The sequence below is a fragment of the Lytechinus pictus genome, unplaced genomic scaffold (genome assembly GCF_037042905.1).
Source record: "Lytechinus pictus isolate F3 Inbred unplaced genomic scaffold, Lp3.0 scaffold_112, whole genome shotgun sequence".
Lineage (NCBI taxonomy): Eukaryota > Metazoa > Echinodermata > Echinoidea > Temnopleuroida > Toxopneustidae > Lytechinus > Lytechinus pictus.
Window position 1 is genome coordinate 42,501 of NW_026974232.1, and position 7,500 is coordinate 50,000.

Genomic DNA, 7,500 nt, shown 5'->3' on the forward strand with positions numbered 1-7,500 from the left:
GAAGGCAGGCACCCGCACTCGAACTCAGAGGTGGGCAGGGGCTCCTGAGCGGCAGCCTGCCCACCTCCAGTCCGACAGCCAGGCGTAGGTAGAGGCCAGGCACCCGCTCTACCTCCTTGACCATTTCAGGGGCATTTGAGCGACAGCCAGCCCAACACCAGTCGGCCAGGTCGGCGTGGGTCGAGGCCAGCCACTCGGTCATCCTCTCCGAGGTGGGCAGGGGCTTTTGAGGGAGACACAGCCCAACACCAGTCGGCCAGGGCCCCGTATGTCGAGGCCAGCCACTCGGTCATCCCCTCCGAGGTGGGCAGGGGCTTTTGAGGGAGACACAGCCCAACAGCAGACGGCCAGGGCCCCCTATGTCGAAGGCAGGCACCCGCACTCGAACTCAGAGGTGGGCAGGGGCTTTTGAGGGAGACACAGCCCAACAGCAGAGGGCCAGGGCCCCGTACGTCGAAGGCAGGCAACCGCTCTACCTCTCCGAGGTGGGCAGGGGCTCCTGAGCGACAGCCAGCCCAACACCAGTCCACTAGCCCAGCGTACGTCGAGGTTAGGCACCCGCTCTTCCTCTCCGAGGTGGGCAGGGGCTCCTGAGCGACACCCAGCCCAACACCAGTCCACTAGCCCCCCGTATGTCGAGGTTAGGCACCCGCTCTTCCTCTCCGAGGTGGGCAGGGGCTGTTGAGCGACAGCCAGCCCACCTCCAGTCCTACAGGGCCCCGTACTTCGAGGTTAGGCACTCGCTCATCCTCTCCGAGATGGGCATGGGCTTTTGAGGGAGACACAGCCCAACAGCAGAGGGCCAGGGCCCCGTATGTCGAGGCCAGCCACTCGCTCATCCCCTCCGAGGTGGGCAGGGGCTTTTGAGAAAGGCACAGCCCAACAGCAGACGGCCAGGGCCCCGTATGTCGAAGGCAGGCACCCGCACTCGAACTCGGAGGTGGGCATGGGCTCCTGAGCGGCAGCCTGCCCACCTCCAGTCCGACAGCCAGGCGTAGGTAGAGGCCAGGCACCCGCTCTACCTCCTTGACCTTTTCAGGGGCATTTGAGCGACAGCCAGCCAAACACCAGAGGGCCAGGCCCCCGTAGGTTGAGACCAGGCACCCGCTCTTCACTTCAGACGTCGGCAAGGGGGCTCCTGAGCGGCACACAGCCAAACAGCAGACGGCCAGCCCCCCGTATGTCGAGGCCGGGCACTCGCTCGTCAACTCCGAGGTGGGCAGGGGCTGTTGAGCGGCACACAGCCCACTTCCAGTCCGATAGGCACCCGTAGGTCGAGGGCAGGCACTCGCTCTTCACTTCAGATGTCGGCAGGGGCTGTTGAGCGACGGCCAGCCCAACAGCGGTCGGCCAGGCCCCCGTAGGTCGAGGCCAGGCACTCGCTCTGTACTTCAGATGTCGGCAGGGGCTCTTGAGCGACACACAGCCCAACACCGGTCGCCCAGGCCCCCGTAGGTCGAGGCCAGGCACTCGCTCTACCTCTCCGACTCGGCATCGACACCCTGGCCAACTCCAGACGGCCAGGGCCCCGTACCTCGAGGGCAGGCAGCCGCCCTTACACTCCGACGTTTCCAGGGGCTCCTGAGCGACAGCCAGCCCACCTCCAGTCGGCCAGGAACCCCGTACGTCGAGGTTAGGCACTAGCCCTTCCACTCCGACGTTTTCAGGGGCTCTTGAGCGACACCCAGCCCAACACCAGTCCACTAGCCCCCCGTACGTCGAGGTTGGGCACCCGCTCTTCCTCTCCGAGGGGGGCAGGGGCTCCTGGGCGACAGCCAGCTCACCTCCAGTCCCCTAGCCCTCCGTACGTCGAAGCCAGTCACTCGAGCTACTTCTCCGAGGTGGGCAGGGGCTCATGAGCGACAGCCAGCCCACCTCCAGTCGGCCAGGGCCCCGTACGTCGAGGTTAGGCACTAGCCCTTCCACTCCGACGTTTTCAGGGGCTCGTGAGCGACACCCAGCCCAACACCAGTCCACTAGCCCCCCGTACGTCGAGGTTGGGCACCCGCTCTTCCTCTCCGAGGTGGGCAGGGGCTCCTGGGCGACAGTCAGCTCACCTCCAGTCCGCTAGCCCCCCGTACGTCGAAGCCCGTCACTCGCACTACTTCTCCGACGTCGGCAGGGGCTCCTGAGCGACAGCCAGCTCACCTCCAGTCCACTAGCCCCCCGTACGTCGAAGCCAGGCACTCGCACTACTTCTCCGACGTCGGCAGGGGCTCTTGAGCGACACCCAGCCCAACACCAGTCCACTAGCCCCCCGTACGTCGAGGTTGGGCACCCGCTCTTCCTCTCCGAGGTGGGCAGGGGCTCCTGGGCGACAGCCAGCTCACCTCCAGTCCACTAGCCCCCCGTACGTCGAAGCCAGTCACTCGCACTACTTCTCCGACGTCGGCAGGGGCTCCTGAGCGACAGCCAGCCCGACGCCAGTCGGCCAGGGCCGCGTACGTCGAGGCAGGGCACTCGCCCTTCCACTCCGACGTTTTCAGGGGCTCGTGAGCGACACCCAGCCCAACACCAGTCCGACAGGCCCCCGTACGTCGAAGCCAGTCACTCGAACTACTTCTCCGACGTCGGCAGCGGCTCTTGAGCGACAGCCAGCCCACCTCCAGTGGGCCAGGGCCCCGTACGTCGAGGTTAGGCACTAGCCCTTCCACTCCGACGTTTTCAGGGGCTCGTGAGCGACACCCAGCCCAACACCAGTCCGACAGGCCCCCGTACGTCGAAGCCAGTCACTCGCTCTTCCTCTCCGACGTTTTCAGGGGCTCGTGAGCGACACCCAGCCCAACACCAGTCCGACAGGCCCCCGTACGTCGAAGCCAGTCACTCGCTCTTCCTCTCCGAGGTGGGCAGGGGCTCCTGGGCGACAGCCAGGTCACCTCCAGTCCACTAGCCCCCCGTACGTCGAAGCCAGTCACTCGCACTACTTCTCCGACGTCGGCAGGGGCTCCTGAGCGACAGCCAGCTCACCTCCAGTTGACTAGCCCCCCGTACGTCGAAGCCAGGCACTCGCACTACTTCTCCGACGTTTTCAGGGGCTCGTGAGCGACACCCAGCCCAACACCAATCCGACAGGCCCCCGTACGTCGAAGCCAGTCATTCGCTCTTCCTCTCCGAGGTGGGCAGGGGCTCCTAGGCGACAGCCAGCTCACCTCCAGTCCACTAGCCCCCCGTACGTCGAAGCCAGTCACTCGCACTACTTCTCCGACGTCGGCAGGGGCTCCTGAGCGACAGCCAGCTCACCTCCAGTCCACTAGCCCCCCGTACGTCGAAGCCAGGCACTCGCACTACTTCTCCGACGTCGGCAGGGGCTCCTGAGCGACAGCCAGCTCACCTCCAGTCCGCTAGCACCCCGTACGTCGAAGCCAGGCACCCGCTCCTCCTCTCCGACGTCGGCAGCGGCTCTTCGGCGGGACACAGCTAACCTCCAGTCCACTAGCCCCCCGTACGTCGAGGTAAGGCACCCGCTCTTCCTCTCCGAGGTGGGCAGGGGCTCCTGAGCGACAGCCAGACCAACAGGAGTCCGGCAGCCCCCCGTACTTCGAGGTTACGCACCCGCTCTTCAACTCCGACGTTGGCAGCGGCTCCTGGGCGACAGCCAGCTCACCTCCAGTCCACTAGCCCCCCGTACGTCGAAGCCAGGCACTCGCACTACTTCTCCGACGTCGGCAGGGGCTCCTGGGCGACAGCCAGCTCACCTCCAGTCCACTAGCCCCCCGTACGTCGAAGCCAGGCACTCGCACTACTTCTCCGACGTCGGCAGGGGCTCCTGAGCGACAGCCAGCTCACCTCCAGTCCACTAGGGACCCGTACGTCGAGGTTGGGCACCCGCTCTTCCTCTCCGAGGTGGGCAGGGGCTCCTGGGCGACAGCCAGCCCAACACCAGTCCACTAGCCCCCCGTACGTCGAGGTTGGGCACCCGCTCTTCCTCTCCGAGGTGGGCAGGGGCTCCTGGGCGACAGCCAGCCCAACACCAGTCCACTAGCCCCCCGTACGTCGAAGCCAGGCACTTGCCCTTCCACTCCGACGTCGGCAGCGGCTCTTGAGTGGGACACAGCTCACCTCCAGTCCGATAGGCCCCCGTACGTCGAAGGCAGGCACCCGAACTCGAACCCTGAGGTTGGCAGGGGCTCTCGAGCGAAGGCCAGCCAAACACCAGAGGGCCAGGCCCCCGTAGGTCGAGACCAGGCACTCGCTCGTCAACTCCGAGGTGGGCAGGGGCTGTTGAGCGGCACACAGCCCACTTCCAGTCCGACAGGCCCCCGTAGGTCGAGGCCCGGCACTCCCTCTTCACTGCAGATGCCGGCAGGGGCTGTTGAGCGACGGCCAGCCCAACAGCGGTCGGCCAGGCCCCCGTAGGTCGAGACCAGGCACTCGCTCGTCAACTCCGAGGTGGGCAGGGGCTCCTGAGCGACAGCCAGCCCACCTCCAGTCGGCCAGGGCCCCGTACGTCGAAGTTAGGCACCCGCACTTCAACTCCGAGGCGGGCAGGGGCTCCTGAGCGACAGCCAGCCCACCTCCAGTCCACTAGCCCCCCGTACGTCGAAGCCAGACACTCGCACTACTTCTCCGACGTCGGCAGGGGCTCCTGAGCGACAGCCAGCCCAACACCAGTCCGACAGGGCCCCGTACTTCGAGGCAGGGCACCCGCCCTTCCACTCCGAGGTGGGCAGGGGCTCTTGAGCGACAGCCAGCCCACCTCCAGTCCACTAGACCCCCGTACGTCGGAGGCAAGGCACCCGCTCTTTCCACTCCGACGTCGGCAGCGGCTCTTGAGCGGGACACAGCTCACCTCCAGTCCACTAGCCCCCCGTACGTCGAGGTAAGGCAACCGCTCTTCCTCTCCGACGTGGGCGGTGGCGCTTGAGCGACAGCCAGCCCACCTCCAGTCCACTAGCCCCCCGTACGTCGAGGCCAGTCACTCGCACTACTTCTCCGACGTTGGCAGCGGTTCCTGAGCGGGACACAGCCCAACACCAGTCCACTAGCCCCCCGTACGTCGAGGTTAGGCACCCGCTCTTGGTCTCCGAGGTTCGGCAGGGGCTCGTGAGCGACAGCCAGCCAAGCACCAGACCCCCAGGGCCCCGTACGTCGAAGCCAGTCACCCGCTCTTCAACTCCGACGTCGGCAGCGGCTCTTGAGCGGGACACAGCCCTCCTCCAGTCGGCCAGGGCCCCGTATGTCGAGGCAAGGCACCCGCTATTCCACTCCGACGTCGGCAGCGGCTCTTGAGTGGGACACAGCTCACCTACAGTCCACTAGCCCCCCGTATGTCGAGGTAAGGCACCCGCTGTGTCTGCCGGGGGCTTTTTCTTCTGAAATAAAAACTTTATCTTTATTCTTATTTCGACAGGATGTCCAGGCCGCCAGTCCTCCGTGCGTCGAGGCCAGGGCGTCGCTCGCTCTTGCAATCAAGAGTTGTCCGAGGCCTGAGAGCGGGAGACTTCCGAACAGCATGCCGACAGGCCCCCGGAGGCAGGTCCATGGAATTGGACTCTGTCTGCCGGGGGCTTTTTTTTGGTTAAATTTATAATTTCATTTTTATTTCGACAGGATGGCCAGGCCAGCCAGGATTTTATGTGGTAATACGTCATGCCCTTCTTGTTCCAATGAAATTGTTACACTATACTGAAATGCTGATAAGACAATACAGGGGGAATGCAGTGATTTTTGGAGCTGATATGTGAATTATACTACATGGAGATTATTTGAATGAAATTTGTAATTGTACGTGATGGGTGGACACATCTTAGAACATTTTTTCTTTGGTGGTAATACAGTAACTATTATTTTTTTTGGTTAAAAAAGGTACCATTGATTGCAACGTGTGATTAAAATCTTTTTGGACACAATACAGTCGTTTTTCGGAAAGTATGTCATTACTTCATGCTTGATTTTGAAAAGATATTTTTGAAATACTGAACTGCCTTCAATGAAACTTTGATTACACACCTCTAATTCAATTCTTTTGGGATTGGACATGCTAATACTTCATGCTATTATCATGGGAAGGAAATGTTCAAACTGCGATGAAATGCAAACAACACACATGCATTTTAAACCTCTTTGGAGGCAGCACAGTACCTTTTTGTAATGTATGTGGACACTTCTGGCTGCTCACCGGAGATTCCGACCGGCAGATCTCGACGCAGCGGGCCGAGAGCGCCCCGCATGCCGGGCCGACCCTCCGGCTCACCCACGCAGGAGATGGCAGGAGATTCCGACGGGCAGATCTCGACGCAGCGGGCCGACAGCGCACCGCATGCCGAGCCGACCCTCCCGCTCAGCCACCCGGGCGTCGGCAGACGATTCCGACCGGCAGATCTCGACGCAGCGGGCCGACAGCGCCCCGCATGCCGAGCCGACACTCCCGCCCGCCCAGCCAGGAGTCGGCAGGAGATTCTGACCGTCGGATCGGCCGACAGCGGGGGAAGGGGCCGGGGGTCCGCTCGCCGGACTGTTTCCCGCGAGAACGGGGTCGTCCGAGGGCGCAGGCTCCCCGCGGTGGGCACCATCGGATTTGCCGTCCTCGGTTTGCCCAGGGCGGCCCGAGCCCTCCGCCGCTGCGCCGTCGGGTCGTCCGGTGTCGCCCTCGGTGTGAATTTCGCATTGACTTGCGTGTTGTAAGCGGTGTTTATCGGGAGGGGTCTTTCGTCCTGCTGCCAGGGGGTCAAGCGGGGACGCAGGGTCCCCGGGGTGGGCACCATCGGACGCGGCGTCCGGGGTTTGCCCGGAGTGGGCCGGGTGCCGGGGCGGCCAGGGCCCGTCCTTCGATTTTCCACGGGCGGGTAGGGCCGGCAGCGGCACCCTCCTCGACCGGGCGGCTGGGCTCGGCGGGGAAGGAGCAGGGGGCCCGCTGGGCGGATTTTTTCCAGCGGAGACGGGGTCACCCGGGGATGCAGCGTCCCCGGGACGGGCACCATCGGACGCGGCGTCCGGGGTTTGCCCGGGGTGGGCCGGGTGCCGGGGCGGCCAGGGCCCGTGCTTCGATTTTCCACGGGCGGGTCGGGCCGGCAGCGGCACCCTCCTCGACCGGGCGGCTGGACACGGCGGGGAAGGAGCCGGGGGGTCCGCCGACCGGATTTTTTCCAGCGGAGACGGGGTCGTCGAGGGGAGCAGGGTCCCCGGGGTGGGCACCATCGGACGCGGCGTCTAGAGTTCGCCCACGGCCGGCCGGGCCACCCGCCGCCGGGCTGGGCTTCCGCTGCTGCGACGCCTTCTCGTCCGGTGTCAGCCTGGATTCGGGGTAAAATTCGTATTGACTCGCGTGTTATAAGGGGTGTTTTGGGGGAGGGGTGTTTGGTCTCCGGAGACATATATAGGGAAGGGGTGTTTCTTGGAAATTCGGCTGCTTTTCGCCCTTCAGCGGGATTCGGACGCCCTCCGCCGGAGACGGGCGATGGGAAGGTCCCTCCGGCCGCTGAAAACACCCTCGTCGGGAGAAAAAACGGATTTTTGGGCCAACTTCCGGTTTAGGATTTTGTACAGCGCCGTGAATGGAAA